This window comes from Protopterus annectens, chromosome 7.part1 (genome assembly GCF_019279795.1).
Source record: "Protopterus annectens isolate FY-2018-M chromosome 7.part1, PAN1.0, whole genome shotgun sequence".
Lineage (NCBI taxonomy): Eukaryota > Metazoa > Chordata > Ceratodontiformes > Protopteridae > Protopterus > Protopterus annectens.
Window position 1 is genome coordinate 13,087,627 of NC_056740.1, and position 23,795 is coordinate 13,111,421.

Here is a 23,795-nt window from a genome sequence, read left to right on the forward strand (position 1 = left end):
TTTTTGTTTCATTCTCAGATTCCAGGAAGGGTATGCCAGTGGCTAAAACAACTCTGTCTAAATGGTTATCTGATTGTATCACCTTCCCTTATTCAACTGCCAATATGCCCTTGCAGCATAAAATTAAAGCTCACTCAACCAGAGCAGTTTCTACATCATCTGTCATTTCTGCCAGACTTCCTATTGATAACATTTGTGCAGCAGCCACTTGGTCAAAACCTTTTACCTTTATCACTCATTACAAAGTTGACAGGTTCTCCTTTGGATCCATAGTCCTGAGAAATATACTCCCGTGAGCCACCTGAGGTTGATGGCGCTTGGGACGCTACCCATCAGTAAAGAATGAACGGTGAGATAGAACAATTTCACAAAAAGAAGTTATGTACTTACCTTAATGTTCCATGTGAGTTGTTCATCTCACCTTCATTCTTATGTCCCTCTCTCCTACCCCCTCTTGGGTTTTCAGAAGACCGAGATGCTAGATCCTTCCTGGTCACTCAACCCTTTTATACTTTCTCTCTTATGGAGTTATAGAATGACATATGGTATTATTTTATGCAGCAAACAAGATCTGAGGTAACTCAGGGTGCATCATGGAATAGAGACTTGGCCTCGAGCTACTTGAAATCCTCGAGCTTTGCAGTAGTTGCCGACTCGGAGCTGAGAGATCGGCTCTGAACCCATCAGTAAAGAATGAAGACAAGATGAACAACTCACATGGAACATTATGGTAAGTACATAACTTCTTTTTAACCCTTGTTGGTTTTCTGAATAGATCAGTGGTGATTCTGTTATTTTTGGTGTCCTTGGAAATCTGCATATCTAAGAAAGTGGTTGAAGTATGGCTATGGGAAGAGGTAAACTTCAGGAAGGGGTTGTTTGATTGATGTAAGTGATAAAATCTCCAAACTGCAAGGTGTCACCTTCCCACACAATAAAGATGTCATCAATAAAACATAAATAGCATGTGATATGCTGCATGTAGTCTGTGTTGTTTAACACAAAGTCCTCTTCCCACTTGCACAGGGCTATGTTAGCTATGCTGGGAGCCATGGCAGCCCCCATTGCCATACCAGTTTTTTGTTTGTAGTGTTTGCCATTTAAAGTAAAGAAATTGAAGTCCAGTAGAAGATTAATGAGCTTGCTTAACTTTTGCTGTTGTGCTTGTGTATCTTGATTGTGTTTCTTAAAAGACTCCATAGCTGCTGTTATACAGTAATTGTGAGGGAGCACTGTGTACAAGGATTCCACATCAATAGTTAATAAAATACTGTCAGCTTCCACTGTAATGTTTTTTTATTTTCCTCAAAAAATCCATTGAATCTCTTATGCATGACTTATTCTTTTCTGCTAAAGGTTTCAGCAAGTAATCAAGGTAAATGGCTGTGGCTTCACTAAGGAAACCTCCACTTGCTACCACCAGTCTATAAGGTAAGTCTTCTCTGTTCTTGTGTGGCTTTGGTATTCCAAAAAAGTAAGGTCAACGTGGGCATGGACTCCATAAATAATTATAAAGATTTTCAGTAATAAGTTTTTCTTCCCATAGTGTAGTGAGATTAGTGTTCCATAAATCATATGCTCTTTTTATGTCATCCAGGGTAAATAACTAATAAAATCTGTTATCCTCCAGCATGTTCTGTATCTTTTGGTTGTAGCTAGTGGTATCAGTCACAAGTATACCTCCTCCCTTGTCTGCCTTCATTACATGCCTGGATTTATCATTGCCTAGCTCAATCAATGCTTTTCTTTCTCCCTGTGTTAAGTTATAAAGTTTTTTCTTAGGAGGTTTTTTTAAGGAGTTTCCTGATATCCATCTCACATTTCACTTCAAAAGCAGCTAATGTTTAGACAATACTAACTAATTATAATGTGTAATAACAATACTAAGTAATTATACAATTATATATATTTTTACAGATAGTTTTTAGGGTTCTTGTACACAGACCTGCAGAAGTCTAGAAGGACGAAAGCGATCTTTGTTAACAATAGGTTATGAAAATAAAAAATGATTTTTGCAATTGATTTTTACATGCAAAGTACATATGTATATATTTATATATATTTTTTGATTGCCAAATGGACTAAGATTGATATATTTCCAGCCATGTAGTACATTGTCTTGGATAAAATCACAGATTTAATAATCTACTTAATAATCTAGTTAAATAAGTGGTACCACATCATTATAAATTTTATTTAAAGTACATAAGGGTTATAATATTATGACAGCTACTAAGTAGGGCAGGACCAGCTTGAATGTCACACTGATGGGGGAAGGGATGTGAATTTAACATGTGTACCCATAACACTTTGTTTTACAGCACAATAAACCACTCCCTTGTTTGATAAAAGGTATATATATATATATATATATATATATATATATATATATATATATATATATATATATATATTTAGAAAGCTTGTGAGGAAACTATTACTCTATTTTTGTTTTACTTGGATTGCTTGTCTGTGTACTTAATAAAGGGTTTTTGACTGGAAACAGACTGCCTGCCTTGCTTGGATTACTTTTGAATACTTAGTAATTCTGTACAATTATATATTTTTTATTTTTTTACTTCAGACAAGTTTAAGTTCGCTACTTCTACTACTATTGTCTGATCTGATTAATATACAATGATTAACTAGAGATATATAGACTGAAAATCTTCTACACAGAGAAGTTTCTTACACTGTTTTATCTGCTGTACTATGGAATATCTTGAGGAACAAGCAAAAAAGACAACATCAGATGCAAAAGTTATGTACTCATGATAACTATGCATCTGTGTTGTTCGTTTTCATCCTTCATCATCCTCCCCCCTTCCACCCCCCACCCCCCTTCCTACTTAAAACTTTTATTTCCTGGTTTCCTAGTTCAGCCTGATAAATGTTATATTGTCTGACTGTTTATGAGCTCCAGCTCTTTCCTCTTTCTTCTCCTTCCTTTATTCAGTTTTTTTTTTTTACTGGGTAGTGCTGCATATTCATTTGTGGGCAAGTTTTCTAGTACAGCCTCATCCACTGTCTTCTATTACTTCATGAGTATTTTATTTTTTATCCAGTCTGTCACGTAAGGATCTTTCAACTCTGTGCTATCTCAGTGTGTGATCTTTGCATAGCTATCTAACAACAAGAGTTTGACCACTTCTCCTTGACCTCCCTTCAAGGAGGATAACCTATCTATAAATATCTTTCATATGCTTTTCTTTCATTTTCCTCCTATTTTTTCCTGATGATGAGCTTTGTTCAGAAGACTGGGTTTTTATAAGCAAAATGTGATTTGTATAGCTTTTTTTCTGCCTGTCCAGACATTGTTCACTCTTCCTTTCCCATTCTTTAAAAACTCATAGAACCTTTCATGCCCCAGTTCTCCCAATTATCAATACCCATGAACTAGTATGGCCTTGGTATATATCTGTGCCTTAAAGCACCTACAAGCTGCTCCTGTTCACAAGGGACACAGGAGACAAGCCAAGGGTGAATTTGCGATTTCCTATCCATTGATCCAAATTGCATTTGATTAGGCTTAGGGAAGAGCGCTGCTTTAAATGAATGGGGAGTCTGTTACAGAGAAGTGGTAATCTCTGAGATACACACCTGTACCTCTAATATGTTTTATGTCACAAACAAAATTTAGATCCTTAGATTGGATAATTCTAGCACTGTTTCTTTTGTGAATGTGTAGTAGATCCATCAAGGTTGGATCAGAGAATGGTTTGTAAGGTGGGCATAGATCGCCTCTCAGTAGTCTGTAGGAGAACGAGTACTGGGACAGGGCTTTGAGGCAGTCCTTGTAGGACATGTTATTTACACCCAATATTCTGTTAGTGAAGAACCTCTGTGACCATTATTGCAAATGCCTGGTCAAGTATATGCTGAAGGGTGCATTGTACTTGATTATAAGCCTAATGAGGGCTAAGTATAGTGGCACCATAATCTACTTAGATCTGGATGTCATGCCCTTGCTTATAAGTTGCGCCATGTGGAAGGATTTTCTCACCACCATGGACACATGCTTATCAAGGTCCAGGTTATTGTCAACTTGAGTTCCTAAGCACCTTGCCACTGGGTATGCTCTTAGGGGAGTATTATTGTTGTAATTTTCAGGGGTGGTTGTCTTCCCAAAGGGCATAATTATCCATTTTTTGCATTGAGCTTTAGGCCATGGCTCTGGCACTAGTTATTTTCTGTTTCTCACCCTCCTGGAGGATATCTGCATCTTTGGGAGGGGAGATCATTGATTGCACACAGCTTAGAGTCATCTGCAAATGTAGTTAGTCAAAGGCTCTCTACATTTGTCTTGACTTCAGAGAAGTATATTCTAAACAGCATAGGTCCCAGTACTGAGCCCTGTGGGACATCAGTAGTAACAGACCTCTTTATGGAGGTGGATTCTCCACCCTAACTCCATGTGTCCTATCTATTATGCCTAAATTTGTGAATTTGTCTATAATAGTTGAGTGAGATATTGTGTCATATTCCTTTGCCAGGTCAAGGTAGGCAGTATGCACCATTTTTCCCTCATCCATGGTGCCAGTGATCTTCTCTAAGAAGTCCACCAGGTTTAGTAGGCAAGACCTGCCCATGATGAAACCAAATTGGGATGAGTCCAGTGTTTTAAGATTTCATATGTCTTTGTTTAGCAGGTCCATGATAATTCTTTCCATGGCCTTGCATATAAGACTAATAAAATGTATGGATCTGTAGTTCCCTGGGTCTGTTCATATTCCCCCTATATCTAGAGGGAAGACCATTGCAGTCTTTCATTCCCTAGGGATGAAGCCTGTCTAGAGGCTGTGGCTGAATAGAGATTCTAGTAAATTGACAGGTTGTGTTCATTCCCTGAAGTTGACCACTTGAATTCTGAGTTTTCAGTGACCACCAAGGGTTAAGGACTTTAGAAGAGAATGGTCTCCATTATTACATGTTCATCATTCTCACTGCTACAATTGGCTTTTGGTTATATGGGTTGTATCTTTCCTGGGATAAAACAACCAGACAGCTTTACAAAGCTCTGGCTCCCACCCACATCTCACTGCTGATTGGCTGCCCCCTTGAGGGAAATCAGCACTCACAGTGTATAAAACTTCAGTACTTTCTTGTAATCTCAAGAGGAAGCAGGTGTGAAGTTTCACAGGAACAGAAATTTGCTTCAAGCTTCATTTCTGACAGAAATCGTTGCCCTTTTTAGAAAATATTACTATATTTTATTTTACGACTAAAAGTGTTATTTCTCTTTTAAGACACCTGGTATTATTTCACAGTATAGGATGTTTCCTGTAAGGGACTACTGTTTTTAGCTTGGCAATTATTATTATTATTATTTTAATTTTGGGGGGTGATTTTTGCAGTAAATGTGCACTGCTTGTGAAATCTGTTACATTTTGTGTAAAATTAAGGATCAAGAAATGGCTTTGCAGGGCAGAACTCATTTATAAATGTTTTTAATGCTTGTGTACACTTTGTGACAACTTACCTGATATGGTTTCTGTCAGTATAATTTGGGGTATAGTGCTTAATTTCTGACAAGATTTTTATGTGATGCTTTTGCTTTTACAGTGGAAAAAGGGACTTTTTAGTGAAGTTGTATATGCTAATTGTGAACTTGTCTGACAACTTACCTTCTGACTGATGTCCATTGTCTCATACTGACATTCAGCTATAACATGGATCTTACTCTGGTCCTGATAGCTATTCCTCTGCTATACTTAAAAATAATAATAAAAAAAAGCACAGTAAAGAGCCTTTGCTACCACCATGAGTTCAGACAGTACCTCAGCAATTAGTGAGCTACACTAAAATTGCCATCCATTGCTCCTCAGGCCCCTCACTTGCTGATCTGGATTGCTCTGATGTAGTCCTTCCAGCCAACATGGACCAGGGGTCAGCCATGTCCTAGTTAGCTGTTCCAGTGTCTCATTTGGACAATGGAGAACCATCTTCTTTGGGTCTGGAAGACACTCAAGGAAATTCTTCTCAGTGTAGCTTGGGAAAGAGAGATTTTGACAGGTTAGAAGGTCTTCTGCTAGAATGATACCTATAAAGAAAGAACAAAGTGTTAGATATTTTTCATATGAAGACATGGTGTCTGCTCGTACAGATAAATCTGATGCACACTTTCTTTCAATTTGACCTTTGGGGTGTCTGATCTGACCTAGTCTGACCTTTCCTATAGTTGTGGATCTGAGGCTGTGACTCCTCCCCTATCTATAATTCTCTCTTCTCCACTGAAGTACCTTAGATCTCATTTGCCACCTGATCTTTCAGATGTGTTTTCCAAGGGTTCTGAGTTTTCATAATAATTGATAGTTATTTCTGTTCTAATAATAAAGATTTCTCCTTTCCTAAATATTTCTAGCTTTGCAGTATTAGAGTAGTTGTTAGAAAATGATTATCATTTTTATTAATATTATTAGGTTTATTAAGTGTTCTATGTAGGTATTGTTTTCATGATTCCATAAATATTTAGTTAGCTTGATGAGTGTTTTTTCCTTATAGTTTTTCCTAACAGTTCTTAGATTTAAATACTTGTATATTTCTATAGGGCTTATTCATAGTAATCAGATGAAAGTTTGAAATTTTTGCATAAGCATTATTGTTGGTGTTACTGGTTTTACAATGAAGTCTAACAAAATTATAGATGTTAAGTTGTCTATCTCGCCTTCATTCTTGCTGGATGGGTTCGGAGCCGACCTCTCGGCCACTCTAAAAGCTTCGAGAGTTGGTTCCACCGGCTCGAGGCTCCCCTATATCCCACAATGCTAGGCGAGAGTTACCTCAGATCTCGCTTTGCCACAGCTGAGGTTGGTTGCTTCTACCGTTCCGAGTGTTAGCTTTTTCTGCTAAAAGTTACTCTTTTTCCCCTTTTTAAGTTAAATTCTTCCTAGATTAGTGTAGATCATAGAACTTATCCCGACCCTAATATTTCCCGTTTCTTTATTAAAAGAACTGTTGATTCTCCCTTGGGCCTTTGGCCTTCCTTCCTTAGGGAGTGTTTGTGTAGTTTTAGTTTAATTTTTGGTACTTAATTTTAGTATTTCTACTAAAATTATTATTTTTACTGACAGGGTATAACTTGTGTGTTTGGGTGTGTGTTTGTGTACACCTGTCAGTTAGGTATATGTCAAAAGAAGCAAAGGTCTCGGATTCAAGAAGTGTGATGTGCTGTCAGAAAATGTCTCTGACAGACGCTCACACTTCTTGTGTCTATTGTCTGGGGCCTTTGCACCTGCAGGACTCCTGTGCTGTGTGCCATGGCTTCAGCCCCAGGGTCCTGCAGGAAGAAAAACAAGTTGATTTTGAGAGGCTTGTTGAAGCCAGAGGATTCCCTGTCAGTGTCAACAGGAAGCCCTCTAAGGCATCGAGGTCTTGCTCCGGCTTCTGAGCCGAGACCTCAGGTTGTTCAGCCTTTACCTTTATCGGCTCCGGCTGGCGCCAAAAAGTCTCAGTCCACAGTTTCAGTGGCTTCCTCCGGCCGAGGTTATCGAGGTACCCGTGTCGCTCCGACAAGATCTTCGGCCGACAACTAGAAAGAGGTCTAGGTCACCTTCTCTTGGCTCCATTCATTCTCCAGGATCTCCCCTGCTGGCTGAACGGAGCCAAGGGGCACATTCCTCTAGGTCAGCGAGGCTGTCCGATCATGACCTTCAGAGAGTGGTGAGTCTACTTAAGTCCGAGGCACTAGCCCAGATGCTTCAGAGCCCGACTCATCAGTCGGTGCCTGCCCCGTCCATCAACTCTTTCCTTCTTCGACACTTTTGAGTCCGGAGCCGGGTGGTGTGGGAACCGAGACGTTACTTCGAGCCGAGACAATTGTCTTCCGTCGGCTCCTTTTCTTCTTTGGAGGAATCTCGGCGCGGACTTCCTCGTCGGCTCCGGGGTGAGTGGCATCGGACCCTTGTCCCCTCTCCCTCGGTGCTTCGCTGGTGAGTTCGGCTCCGACATCGGCCTCGGAACCATCACTGTCGGTGCCGAGGGGTTCTTAGCTCGGACGGGGCGGGGACCTCTGGCTCTGCCTGACAGGGGTGCATTCGAGGTCATGCGGAGTGTTAGAGCCTGGCTCTACTCCACAGTCGGCTCCGTCAGCCCCTCCTCGATGCTGCCTCAGGTAAGTCGTCTCACTCTCTCATCCCGGACCGCAGAGAGCCAGCTCCTCAGGAGCCCCTGTGGGATTTCATCCTCTTCTGAGGCCTCTCCTGATTTGGCAGAAGAGCCCCCTCGGAAGAGGAAGTGCAAGAGGAAGCACATTGACTCACCTGAGTCTATCACGTCAGACACAGATCTGGATGATTCTGAGGGTTCCCCGTTCCCCTTCTGAAGATGTCTCATTTGCAGACATTCTGGAGATCCTGAAACAGAGGGGAAATTGGCCAGCCCTCAACCCTTCGGAGGACGAATCTGTGTATCTTGAGGCGTTTGGCTCGTCCTTCCACCTCCTGGGTGTCCCCCTCGACCCCCTCATGCAGGTGGTTGCTAAGAAGGCATGGACGGCTCCTGATTCAGTGGACCCCACTCCCAGGAGACCCTCTAAATTCATCACAGCTCCATCAGACAAGCAATTTTTATCAAAAGGAGTTTCTGTGGATGCTATGGTGGTAGCTGCTGCCACAAAGAAGGAACTGGCTGATCCTTCAGTGCCTGTCCATCCACCTAACAAGGAATCTAGGTCCATGGATAGGTACGGGAAGCGGATGTTCTCCTCAGCGACATTTACCATGCGTTCGCTGAATTACCTGTGCCATTTCACTCATCTTCAAAGGGACTTGATCAAGGAAGCGAGTGAAATGTTAAAGGATCCTACAGCTGCGGGTTTCCAAGATAAAATGAACACGCAGCTGGCTACCCTTAACTCCATATCTAACTCCTCCATCCGCCTCCTCTCTTATGCGGCCGATGGAGCGAGCAGAGCCGCAGGGACAGGTGTAGCCTTACGTAGGCATGCCTGGATGCGGCTGTGCAATTTTGCGGACCCTTTCAAGACGTCTTTCACGAACGCCGGTTTTGATGGATCATTTCTCTTTGGTCCTCAAGTGAAAGAAACCCTGACTAGGTGCGAGACTGATGGCAAGACCCTTTCTGCCGAGTCCGTTTTCGACTCCTTCTAGGCCTTACCCCCAGAAGGGTGGGAAGATGTGGTTCCGTAAACAATCTCAAGGGACTTAGCCTGACGACAGAGTCGTTTCCTACCAGAGGCAGAGGTGGGAATAACAATGGTAGACGCCGCCCTAGGGGCAGGGGGTCCAGAACCAGGGCAATCGGAAGTCTTTCCTGACAAGCCTTTTCAGCATCCCTGAGGTGTTGCCCGACTGCCCATCTTCGGAGGCAGTCGGGAAGATTGTCACTGTACCCAGAAGCCTGGCTATCCCTGACTCAAGACAAATGGGTACAGTCCATCATTTCCGAAGGCTATTCTATCCCCTTTCTTCGTTTTCCAAATCAGTCAAAAATCCCTTCCAGATGTTCCACCAGCTCAAAGGGATATAGCAGCTTTGGAAATTTCAAAACTGCTTGCAAAAGAGCAATTCAGTCAGTGCCAGCAGACCAACAAGGATCCGGAATCTACTCAAGGTTCTTTTTAGTTCCAAAGAAAACAGGGGACTGGAGACCGATTTTGGATCTCAGTGTCTTGAACAAATCAGTCAAGAAAACAAGATTGGATGGTCACGCTGCAATCCATCCTTCCCTTTTGGGCAAAGGAAACTGGATGTGCTCTATAGACCTTCGGGATGCGTACTATCACATAAAGATGAACAGATGCTCCAGAAGATTCCTCCGCTTCAGGCTGGGAACCAGTCATTTTCAGTTCAGGGCCCTGCCCTTTGGTCTCACCACTGCCCCGGTGTTTACCAAATGCATGGCAGTGGTAGCTTCTCACCTGAGACGACAAGGATTCCAGGTGTTTCCATATTTGGACGACTGGCTTCTCACAGCTCCCACCAAGCATCTCCTTCTGATGGCCAGAGATTATACTTTTCGCGTTTGTCAAAAACTGGGTATTTCAATAAATTGCGAAAAGTCTGTTTTGTCGCCTTGTCGTATTACCTACATAGGCTAAATTTAGATACTATAAACATGTCTGCAAGACTAACGAACCAAAGGATATCAGACATTCACAAATTGGTGTCACTTCTTCTCAACAACAACAGAGTCAAAGCCAGGTTGGTTCTAAAGGTGTTGGGAATCATGGCAGCGGCTATACCTCTCCTTCCATTGGCCAGATACCACATGCGGATCCTTCAGTGGATGCTTTTACCCAATGGTCATACCAGGAACTTCCAATGTCTCACACCATTATGATCAATAGCGTGCAAAAGCATCTCATGTGGTGGATGTCTTCCCCAGCTCCTGTCGGGAAGACCATTTGTTCCACCTCCTCCGGTTGCTACTCTGATAACGTATGCCTCCCTGATCGGGTGGGGGGTGTATTATCAGGGCTGGACAGTCCAGGGCACATGGCAACCAAACGAATGCCACTTGCACATAAATGTTCTGGAGATGAGAGCAGTGCTTTAGCGTTGCAAGCCTTTCAAGACTCTCTTCCTTGGGAACAATTGCAATCCAGACAGACAATATGTCTGTAGTGGTACATCAACAAACAAGGCGGAACCAGATCATACCCCTGTGTCGAGAAGCACTCAGACTGTGGCAATGGGCGATTTCTTCTCAGCGTTTCTGATAGCAACGACATCCCGGGAAGTCCAATCACATTGCGGACAAGTTGAGCAGAGCCATACTCATGCCTCACGAGTGGTCTCTGAAAGACTCTGTAGTGAGAGAAATCTTTCTCAAGTGGGGTCAGCCTTGCTGCGATCTTTTGCTACTCCCCAAAACAGCAAGTGCAGAGAATTTTTCACTCTATTCCCTTTACCAGGCCAACCCAGCAGGGGCTCTAGTCCAAGTTTGGCCCGGGGACTTCTGTATGCATTTCCTCCTTTCCCACTGATCTCTCAAGTAATACAGAAAGCTATCGCTCAGAAGGCCTCATTGATCCTCATTGCTCCTTACTGGCCTCGACAAGTGTGGTTCCCCTTTCTACATCGATTTCTTTTGGAGCGACCGTGGAATCTGGACCTAGTTCCAGATCTTTTGATCCACCAGTCGGGTCAGTTTCATCGCTCCCTCCCCTCTCTGAACCTCACTGCTTGGTTCCTCCAGTTCCAACCGTAGCCAGGCTTCCTCAATTATCTCACTCTGTTCATAGGTTCATAGGTTCATAGGTTAGTACTAGGCTAACTGCCCTTGCGAGCCATTTTAAGCCTAGCCAATTATCCCTTGTGAGACTCAAACCCTGCAACTTGTGTTTGTAAGGCAAACACCTTAACCATTAGGCCACCCTCCCAACCAATATATATTGATAGCTTCCCATAAATCTTCCACTCGAAAGATTTATTTGAGTAAGTGGAAACGCTTCTCATATTGGGCACAAGGAAAGGACATAGATCCTTTCACCGCTTCCATCCAACTAGTCCTTGATTTTCTAGCTGAACTCTTCCATGCAGGTTCATCTCCATCTACTCTTAAGGTTCAATTGGCAGCTATTTCTAATTTCCATGTGGTCATTTCTGAATCTGCCCTAATGTCCCACAAACTTTGCAAAGCCTTTTTGAAAGGAGTTTTTCTTCTCAGACCTCCTATAAGAAATCCTCCTTCTCCTTGGGACCTAAATTTAGTTCTTGCTTCTTTGATTCTTTCCCCTTCGAACCTGCAGCTTCATGTGCATTGAAATTATTATCATGGAAAACTCTCTTTCTGGTGGCTATCACATCAGCTAGAAGAATTTCAGAACTTCAAGCACTCAGTTGTCGTTCTCCTTATCTTGTGTTCCATAAGGACAGAGTTTCTTTACGAACTAACCGTCCTTTTTGCCTAAAGTGGTTTCAACATCAAATCTGAATCAAACCATTGACCTCCCTGTCTTTTTCCCAGAGTATTCAAACAGGTCTGAAAAAAATTACACTGCCTGCATGTTCATCGCCAATTAAGGCACTACTTGGATACGACGAAACAATTCAGAAAATCTGATCAACTGTTTGTCTCCTATGGAAAGCAGAAAGGGACTTTCAGTTTCAAAGGTATCATTATCCAGATGGCTAACATCTTTGATTTCCTGGCATATGAAATTAGACAACAAAATTGCCTAATAAACCTAAAGCCCATTCCACCAGAGCTTTGGCTACTTCTTTAGCCTTCCAAGACAGACTGGCTATTGTAACTATTTGTGCAGCGGCTACTTGGGCTACTCCTCACACTTTTATTTCTCATTATAAGTTGGATTTAGCTTCTAGGCATAGAGCTAATTTTGGTTCCACTGTTCTCAGGAGTCTGTTCGTTAGGCCACCGGGACAAGGTGCTAGGGGTCCCATCCAGCAAGAATGAAGTGAGATAGACAACTTAACATATAGAAGTTATGTTCTTACCATAACGTTCCATGTTAGTTGTCTTCTTCTTCTGCAAGGCCCCACCCTCCTTCCCCTGGCCTGGACAGACCTAGAGGAGTTGTGATCGTGACCTCTCTTTCTACCACCTCTTTCTTAGTCATATGCTATTATGCATATTTCTTGGTTCAGGATGTAGGTCACCCTTTTTCTTCCTGTTGTTAGAGGTGGATTCTGTTTTTACAGTTATACTGTTACTGTTATAAGCTGGGGTTAGCTTACAAACGAGATCTGAGGTAACTCTCGCCTAGCATTGTGGGATATAAGGGGAGCCTCGAGCCGGTGGAACCAACTCTCGAAGCTTTTAGAGTGGGAGCCGAGGTCGGCTCCGAACCCATCCAGCAAGAAGAAGGCGAGAAGAAGACAACTAACATGGAACGTTATGATAAGAACATAACTTCTATGTTCATAGGTTAGTACTAAGCTAACTGCCCTTGTGAGCCATTTTAAGCTTAGCCAATTATCTTTTGTGAGAATCAAACCCCACACCTTGTGTTTGTAAGGCAAACACCTTAACCATTAGGCCACCCTCCCAACCCCATGAGCTTTTTACCCCAAATCCATGGCTTTAAGAAGTGCATGGCTCATGGACATAAAATTCAACCTCAAGACTTGCACTATTTGTGTTTATTGTTTGAGCTCTGCTCACCTAGAGGCAAAATATGATATTTGTGCTTCTTTCAGAACTAGGGCCATTCAGGGCTGCAAAGAGAAAATAATCTTAAAAAAGTGTCCTTCCCTTCTGACAGGATCTTCTTCTTCTTGGCCTTCAATAGCTATTTTTCTAGATGCTCTTCGGTTTCCCCAGGTAAGAAAATGGACAAGAAAAAGGAAAAGGAGAGCGAAAAGCTTAAAGAAAAGTCTAAAGAATGAGAAAGATCTGAGAGAAGAAAATAGAAAAGGGTAGAAAAGGTCACCAGATCTGACAGATTCTTTGGGTCTGACACCAAAGATTCCAAGGAAGTCTGATCCACCAGCCACTTGAATCCAATCTTCTTCACTTCACCCAAGATTTTCTACAGAGCCAGTGAGTCCTAGACTCTACTCCCCAATTCTGCAAGAGAGAGACTGTACTCTAGATCACCTCCAGTAGCGTCATCTTGGAAGTCTGTCTGGCCCACATGAAGCCTTACTAAGATGGATGTCAACTGATTGATGGAGAGATTTCTGAGGACACAAATCCAGCTAGGGTTCTCCAGGCACCGTTCCCCCTTGGGCGCTGCAGGTACAGGTCAAACTACTCCTTCATTGTTTTCTCTGGCACCGATCCGTCCCTTAGATCTGGTCCCCATGGGTATGAACCCCCCCCCCAGTTCACCACAGTTGGAGCCAACAGTTCAAGGAATTTTGGCTTTGACAACATCCCTTACTCTCTTGACTCCAGTTCTTTTGGATAAAGACAAGTTTCAGTGCAGAAGCATCAGTAGAGGGCCCTGGTGGTGGAGTCCATTCTGAAGTTTTCAGAGCTGTCTCTGCCTCTGAGAGCTTCATCTCATGATAGCTCGGGTCAAAGGTCAGCCTCTGAGCTGATGCCGACTGGGCTGGTATTTTCCCTTCATCTTCAGATAGGAGGGATGTTCCCTCATCTCTGATGATGATGTCTGCTCTTGAGGTGTTCAAACGGGTTTAGGCTAGGCCAAGAAATCAGGTGCTGCCTTTGAGCTTGAATCAGTCCCAACTTGGATCCTGTTCCTGTGACTCACTCTACTCTTTCAGATCAACAGGGACAGTCAGTGCCTTTAGGCCTAGAGGATATGTGCCACTTAAGTTCTCAGTCTGATTCAGACCTGTCTCCTGAGCATTCCCCTGAGACAAGGTCGTAGAAAACAGACTTGCAAATGAAAACACCTTAACGTCTCTGCAGAATCTGTCTCAGAAGACACAGATCTGGATGAAGGTGAAGGTTCCCAAGATCCCCTCTAGAAGATGTCACCTTTGGTGACATTCAAGGATTGATAAAGCAATGAGGGGGTTGGTCCACTGGAACTCCTTCACCAGATGAATTTATGTTCCTTGAGTCCTTTGGTATTGGCTCATCACCAGCTGATGCCCTTATAGACCTGGAGGCTCAGTGGACATGGAAGAACCCTGATGTAGTGGAATGGGTCTATGTCAGAAGATTGAAAGTTCAAAAGACTTACAAGCAAAATATGCACAACTGAAAATATCAAAAATATTTTAATGCAGGGGGCAAGCCCCTCTGCAACCCTCATGTGGAGGGCTGTACCCCCCACACCCCATCCCAATTATATATACCAACTACAAGATTGCACAACACTGGAGAAAGGGAAACTTCCATTTCCGATATTTTGAGTTTTAGATATTTTGATTTGTAGTCTTTTGAGCTTTCAGTCGTCTGAAGGGGATCCAGTGGAACCTACACCCTCCAAAAATAGGATTTTGGTAGCCCCAAAAGACAGAAAGCACTGGAGCAAGGGTCCACCAGCATATGACATGGTAGTAGCGGCAGCAACAAAAAAGGAACTGTCTGATGAAAGTTCTTCTGTCCACCCTGTCAAGGGTGTTGGTCAGGCTTGGGAAATGTACATATGATTCCATGACTTTCACACTTAGAGCTCTGAACTACCTTGCCCATATGACACATTTTTAGAGGGACCTGACTAAAGAGCTTACCAAGTCCCTTGCAGGTAACTTACCAGCAGATTTTAAAAAACAGTGGACTCCAAACTGTTTACACTGTAGTCTTTCAAATGTGTACATGCATCTGCTTTCCAATGCAGCTGATGGCACAGACAGGGCACCAGGCACTGGCATTGCCATGTGTTGGCATGTTTGGATGTGCCTGTGTGATTTTGTGGAAGGCTTTAAGATGTCTTTTATTAATGCCTCCTTTGATGGTTCCACCCTTTTTGGACCAAAAGTTAAAAAGACACTTACTAGGAGGGAACAAGATGGCAAAACCCTGTCTGCCATTGGAAACTGCTTCTCCACCCCTAAAAGGATCTTTTCTAGGAACCAAATGGATGGTAAGAAGATGTGGTTCAGAAAATCACAGGGTCATCACCCAGACACTCCTGGAGACAGCCACCCCCATGGCAGAAGGGAAGTCAACTCAAATGGACATCACCCTAGGGGCAGAGGTGGACCACATAACCAAGGTTTTCATGGTCCCTTTATCGAGAAACCTTACCAGCGCTCCTGAGGAGTTACCTAACTGCTGCATTCTGGAGGCAGTCAAGGGCTGCTTATCTCTATATCCACAAGCCTGGGAAAATATTACAATGGATTTCTGGGTGTTAAAGATAATCACCAAAGGCTATTCCATTCCCTTTTCTTATCCTCCTCCGAAGGAGAGAGAGAGAGAGATTCCTGACATTCCACTCAGTCAGTTGTAATGTGCACTAACAGAAGCTCTCAGTTTGCTAGGAAAAAGTAATCTAACAGGTCCACCAAGAATAATTAGGATCCAGAGTCTATACAGAGTCTTTTTAGTTCCAAAAAAGATAGGGGACCTCAGGTCAATTTTGATCCTGAGCCATCTCAGTCAATTTGTACAACAAAGTTCTGGATGGTCACGGTACAGTCCATGTTGCCTCTTCTGAGGAAGGATGATTGGATGTGCACTACAGATCTCCAGGATTCCTACAACTACATAATGATAGAGGAGAGATTCAGAATGTTTCTCCATTTCCATCTGGGAGACATATTCAATTCAGTCTCACCACAGCCCCCAAGGTCTTCACAAAAGTTATGGCTGAAGTAGCAGCTCATTTCCAGCTGCATGGGATCTAGGTGTCCCAATATCCAGATTATTGTTTTCCTTATTGCTACTTCCAGGGATCTACTGGTTCAACACTGGGACCTGTTTCTCCACCTAGCACAAATGGGGATTACAGTCGATTAGTCCAAAAGTCAGTTGTTACCCTCTCAGCACATAGATTTTATCAGATATCACCTCAACACAGTCCTTTAAATTGTCAAACTTCCAGACACTAGAGTACTATCCCCATGCCTACAGGCCTCACAAGTCATTCATCAGCCCCTTCCTCAAGCAGGGTTGATTCTTTGTCTGCTAGGTTTGATGGCTTCTAGCATTGCATTAGTTTCCTTAGCAAGATACCACATGCGAGTATTACAGTGGATCCTTTCAGTTCAATGGTCTCAAAGTTTTCACCCCCTCCATACCAAGATTCATTTTGCACAAGTTTACAGAGATCATATCAAATGCTCATATCCCCAACAGCAGTCCCATAACGCCCACAACACTAGGACTGTCGTCATCCCCAAGATATTGATGTGAAGGTTGGGGATGAGATCAGTCCTCCTAGTGCTGTGGGCATACCAGGACTCCCACCACAAGGGTGTGGTTTCCATTCAGACAGACAACATGGCAGTAGTCTGGTATATCAACAAATAAGGGGGAACACTATCATATCCACTTTGACAGGAGGCCATGAGAGTGTAGCTATTCTCTGATAGCAATGTATATCCCAGGAATGTCAAATGTACAAGAAGACAAGTTGAGCAGGTCAGTTCTCCTGCCCCATGAGTGGTCCCTCAGTGGGACAGTGGCAGCACAGATTTTCAGCCACTGGAGACAACTTTACTGCCTTCTGTTCACCTCATACATAAGCAAGTGCAGTAGTTACTTTGCCTTGATCCCTACATAGGGGCAGTCACCAAGGAATGCTGTAGTTCACAATTGACCCACAGGTCCCCATATATACCTTCCCCCCAGTGCCACTAATAACAAAATTAATTCAGAAGGTCAGAAGGTACAAGACCAGAGTGATTCTCCATTTTGACTCTGGCAGGTTTGGTGCACCTTCCTTTGGCCTCATTTGATACATCTTCCATGGCTGTTGGATTTGAATCCAGATCTACTGTGTCACCTGCCCAGATTAACTCTACAGGATCTAAAAGCCTTGAAGCTGACTGCACGGTTCCTCCAATTCTAGGTATCTTCTTCAGTTGTTGACATTATTTCTGCCTCTCAGAAATCATCTATCAAAATGATATATCAAAACAAGTGGAAAATATTTCTTTTTGAGCCTCATTGAAAGGGTTAGATCTTTTCTCTGTGTACATTCTGTAAATTTTAGATTTTTTTCAGAGCTTTTCCAGAAAGGGTCCAGTTTCTCCACTGTCAAAGTGCAATGATTGCCATATCAACTTTTCACACAGGAAAGAACAATGCTTCCATAGTCTCTCTTAATGTCTCAAACGCCTTCCTTGGGGGCACTTTCTTACTAAGACCTCCAGTCAGAGACCCAGTCCCCCCATCGGATATCAGTATTATGATTCAAGCCTTGAACAAAACACCCTTCAAACCATCTGCTTCCTTAGGCTTGAAGTTTCTTTCATGGAAAAATGTTTTTCTTGATGTAATTATATCCACTAGATGAAGTTCTGAATGATAAGCATTACACTGTCTTGCAAGCCACAGTTTTTTTTCATAAATGTGATGAAAGGGGTAATCAAATCCAGGGAATCTCAAAGATATTTCAACCCTCTTTTTAAGGGATTCTCTAACCCATCATTCAGTTTTGGCAACCCCTCCCCCCGAAAAAAAAACAAAACAGTTTAAACAAAATGCAGGTAAACAGATGTTTAAGAAGAAATGGCAAGGGGGTTCAGAAAAGAACCCCCTAGCCACCCAAAACTAAGGACAGTCCAAGTCTGAATGACTTTTCAAGAGATCTTGTGACCCCTTCCCTCCCTTGGCCCTTTTTACTTCCAGAATGTCTGAATTACCATTTTCTCTTTGCCAGCAGATAGGTTCAGACAAATGGGTTCTGAAGATCTTTCATCAAGGTTGCAGATAGCATTGGGAGGACATTCCTCCTTCCTGGGGGTTATTCCTCATCCTACTGATCAGACTCTTGGGGAAGGGTTTTTCTTCAATGAAGTTCTTAGTGCCAAAGAAAGAAAATGCTTTGAGACAGTTTCTGGATCTGTTTTTCCTGTTTGTGATAGTGCCCAAATTTAAAATGATTCCACTTCACAACTGTTACCATTGAAGACATTGTATGCTAAGGTGATAGAGTGTATTAAACAAATCTTGTCGACACTGGTCTGTCGTATTTGCATTCTATCTTCCTTTCCTGGTGTTGTATTTGGTGTTACCTTTTTTCCTCTTTCAGGTCTCCTAGTAACACTAGACTTAAAAGATAATTATCATCACATCTGTATTCATCTAGCCTTTGGATATTTTTTAAGGTTTTGTGTAGTTGGATCACATTATCAGTTCGCTGCCTTACCCTTTGGAATATCCACTGCACAAAGATTGTTTACAAAGTGTCTAGTTCCAGTTATAGCTCGTTGCAGGCTACAGTCTATCCACATTTTTACATACTTAGATGACTTGCTTATCTTTGTAGACTCTTTTTCAAAGTGTCAGGAATCTCTCTCATGGGTGAGAGATCTCTTACACAATTTAGGATTCAAAGAGAATATTTAAAAGTCTATCTTGACTCCTTCACCCATGATTGTGTTCCTAGGATGCCAACTAGACACCACAGTTCCAACAGCTTTTCTTCCACATGAAAAAATAGATCTATATCTATATCTATATCTATATCTATATCTATATCTATATCTATATCTATTTCTACAGTTTCCTATTCCAACTTCAGTCACTAATAGGGAGTACCTCAGGATTTTGGGTCTTATGGCTTCTATGTCTGTCATGATAGCCCTGGCAAGGCTCTACATGAATAAAGATACAGTGGTAGCTGAATTATCTTTGGTCCCAGGGTCAACAGCCTTTGTCTATTGAAATCCCAGTGCTAGGGTTTGTCAGAAGATAAATCATTTGGTGGAGACAACTGAGATCCTTAAATCCAGGTCTAACTTCTCCCTCCCTTTTCCATTGCAGTCTGTTACCACAGATGCCTCGGGCAGTAGGATAAAGGTACAAGGTGTAAGGGACAACAAGGACAGATACAAGCACATAAATATCAAAGAGATTCTTGCCCTGGTCAAGGCACTCAACTCTCTGAGTAATCTTTGGTCCCTGGGACCTCTTCAAGTTGTTACTGACCATACCACAGTCATGTGGTGCATCAACAAGCAAGGAAGAACCAGGTCATACTCCTTTTCCAGACTAGCTATGTTAGCTTGGTATATAGCTTCATAGCAGAATCTCTCTCTACAGGCATTCTACATTTCATGAGAACAAACTTGTATGGCAGTCAAGCTGAGCAGAACCAAGGTAAACCCTCAAGAATGGAAACTAGATCAGCAGGTCTTTCAAGATTTGATCCATTTGTGGGGAGGTTTTTATTTTTATTTATTTATTTAACATTTATTAACTGGAAAAGTCCAACTTGGAACAAAGCCAATTTTCAGCAGAGGCCTAGGGAGAAACACTCCATACGCATGTCTTTGCAATGAGGGAGGAAACCGGAGCACCCGGAAGAAACCCAGACGAATGTGGGGAGGACATGCAGACTCTGCACAGAAGGCACTCCAGCCAAGAATCGAACTGGAGAACCTCTTGCTGTGAGGCGACAATGCTACCGCTGCACCACTGCATCATCCATGTTCTTGAAGTAAAACTCTTTGCCTCCTGTCTGAACAATCAACTGTCAGGATTCTGCTCCAGGACTCCATGCAAGAAGGCCTGGAAGACAGATGCCCTTTCTTTTCCTTGGACAGGTGTGTTCCTCTGTGCTTTTTCACTAATATCCAGACTTCTCCTGAAGGTTCAGAAGGCATCCCCCAGGATCATTGTGGTGACTTCTTTCTGGCCAAGGCAACCATGGTTCTCCCTTCTTTTGAAAGTGGCTTGGGGAAATTATCACAAGCTTCCTCACAGACTGGATCTAGTCACACAAGAACAAGAGTGTTTGATGCACCTGAACATCAGTTAACTTCAATGGACTGCCTGAATGATAGGGTCTTAATTCCATTTAGGCACCTTTTTAATGAGGACATGCAGCAGGTACTAATGGAAAGAAGAAAATCTGCTAAGACAAAATCATATATTAGCAATGGAAAATGTTTGCCAACAACATAATAAACCTCTGTTTTTTGGCCAGCAACATAACCAGCACCCATTCAGGGCTAGTTGTTCTCAGTTTTTTTACAATATTTGTGTGAGTTGCTTTCCCATGGCCTTTCTTACTCCTCTATCATGGTTCATTTATTAGCCATTTCAGCATGTCTGCGCATGGATCCTCCTCCTCCTTCAATGCATTCTCATGTCAAAACTTTTTTTGGAAGGGGGTTTGCATAAGAGGCCTCCAAGAAAACCAGGACCTTAATTTTGTGTTAGAAAAGCTAATAATTGCTCCATTTGAACCAGCTAACCTGGCTTACTTGAGGTTCTTAACATGGAAAATAGTTTTGCTGATTTGTTCTGACCTCTTTAAGAAGAGTATCTGATTTGCAAGCTCTTTTGCTGAATCGACCCTACCTCATTTTCCGCATGGACAGGGTTTCTTTGAGAACCAGTCTTTCTTTTATGTATAAAGTGGTATCTGAGTTTATTTTAAGCCAAACTATCAATTTCCCTGCTTTCTTTCCTTAACCTAAAAATGAGGGAAAAAGGATAATTTATACCTGGGATGCCCACAGACCACTCAGATACTATCTTAACAAAACTAAATATTTCAGATCTTTGGATCAGTTGTTCTTTTATCATGAAGGTAAGAAGGGACAATCTTTGTCAAAACAGACTGTTTCCAAGTGGTTGTATAAGACTATTACCTTTTGTTATACTCAGCATAACAAATCTATTCCAGGCAGGGTCAAGGCCAATTCTACCAAGACCTTGGCTGATATGGCTTTTTGGAATGGGATGCATTCTAGAAGCTGCTACTTGGTCCATTATACAAACATTTACAAAGTACTATAAGCTTGATTCTTTCTCTAGGTCCAGATCGGGCTTTACTAGGACCATTCTCCAGTTACTCCTGGACATTTATTCTGCAACCTCCCAGTTGTGGTAAGGTATGGTAATCTGCTGATATAGCTAAAGCTACTGCAGTAGTGATAAATATGATGAACATAGTAAAGTTGTGTAAGTAAACTTACCATGACAGCAGACATTTGAATGATCACTGCTGCAGTAGCCAGTCCCTCTCTTCACCCTACCTTGCTTTTGGGTGTGTTTTTATGCCAGGGTGGACATTTTATTTTTGTTGTTATTAGCATTGTTCTTTCAGGGCTCAGCCTCCCTCTCTCTGTTGGAGTAAAGCTCTGAAGCGTTTGGCATCCAAACGTGTCCTTTTGGCAGCTCAGTTTGAGCTGCATAGTAGTATGGGTGCATAGAAGATACCCTGAAGCTTTGGAAGCTGAACAGTTGTTATATCCTTGGTAGGATATAACCCATATGGCTAAGGCTACTGCAGCAGGGATCATTTGAACATATACAGTCATGGTACGTTTACACAACTGTACTTTCCAGGGATCTATTCAGGTGATTGCAGACAACAACCCAGTCATGAGGTACATAAATAGTGGGGGCTGGTTCATACCCTATGTGCAGGCATGTTGTGATGGCTTGGGAGGTAGCTTTATAGCAGTTATTAACCCTCCAAGCAGTTACATTCTGTCAGATTAAAATATAGTGGCAGATAAGCTGAACAAGACCAGTACAGACCTTCACAAATGGACACTGAATGAGAAAGTCTTCCATTAATTGATCCATTTGTAGGTAACACCTCATAAAGATCTATTTGCCTACTTTCAAATGAGACAACTGAACATATTTTGCACCAGGGCTGCTTGGAAGCAAGCAAGCTTGGAAAACAGATGCATTTTCATTCCTGTGGTTGTGAATGTTCCTTCATGCATGTTTACACTTTCCACTAATATCCAATGTAATTCTAAAGATGAGAAGGATGCTTAGAAGAATTGTGGTGACTCCCTTTTGCCCAGACAATATTGGTTCTCCCTTCTAATGGGACTGACCAAGAGCAACAAGATTCTTTGCAGACAGGACCTATTCATACAAGACGGGGGATTGATATAACACACTCTCAAACAACTTCAGCTAACTACAAGGATGATTCAGTTTTGATATCTTTAGATGTCTCTTTCATGAGGATGTGCAGCAGATACTGAAGGAGACAAAATAACCTGCTGCCATGAAATCTTATGCTGGTGAATGGAAAAAGATTTTATTGTTGGTGCCTACCTAATAACCTGGGGCCCATCAAGGACTCTGTATCATTGGTTCTGAAATATTTGTGGGAGTTAACTTCCTTGGGCCTTTCTTATTTCTGTATCAGGGTAAATCTTGTGGCCATTTCAGCTTGTCTGCCCATGGATCCTCCCTTTTATTCTCTGTTTTTTGTAAAGCAGTTTCTGAAGGGAGCTTTGCATCTTAGACCTAGAAAACAGGTGGCCCCTTCCTGGGTTCATAAAATTTTGCTGGAAAAATTAATTATTTCTCCATTTTAACTATCTCATTAGGCAGACATAAGGTTCATTACATGGAAGACTGTACTCCTTATTGCTTTGACTGTTTTTACTGAAAAGTATCTGAATTGCTAGGTCTCCTATCTGGTCACCTAGAGAGATAGGGTTATATTAACAAAATAATTCCTCATTTATAACCAGAGTTGTTTCAGAATTTACTTTGAATCAAGCCATCAGTCTCCCAGTTTTTTTATCCAGATTCTTATAACCAGAATGAGAGGATTCTACATACTCTGGATGTGCATAGGCAGCTCAGGTACTATCTTCACTGAAATAAGTTCTTTAGAAAAGCAGATCAGGTGTTTATTTCTTAAGATAGGGCAAAGAAAGGACAATCCATATTAAAACATACTGTTTCAAGGTGGATATCCTCAGCTATCATTTTTTATTATACCCATCATGGTAAATTTATTCCAGACAGTATCGAGGCACATTGTACTATAGCCTTGGTATCTTTGATGTCATACTGGAAAGTAATGGACTCTAGAAGAATTCTAGAGGCATCAACATGATCCCCCGTACATTTTATTTATTTATTTATTTATTTTATTTTATTTTACATTTGTTGATCGGGCTAGTCTAACTGGATATATGTCCATTTTCAGTAGAGGCCCAGGGAGAAAAGCTCCAAGCATCAGCAGTGACAAAGAATACAATTTATAGTAATAGTCAAGTGAATTACAGTACATTTGCTACATTGGCTACATACATACTTTTTCAAAGCATTGCAAAAAGGATTCTTTTTCCATGTCCAGGACTGGCTTTACTAGAACCATTCTCCAGGGTCATTAAGATCCATATATTTCCTCCTTCCAAGGCTTTGGTAACATCAGTAAGAATGATGAACATAGTACAGTTGTGTAAATAGCACTTAATCATAACAATAGATGTTCAACTTCCTCACTGCTTCAGTAGCTGCACTCACCTACTGTCCCCCACTTCTGTACGTAGTTTGTTGTTGGGATATAA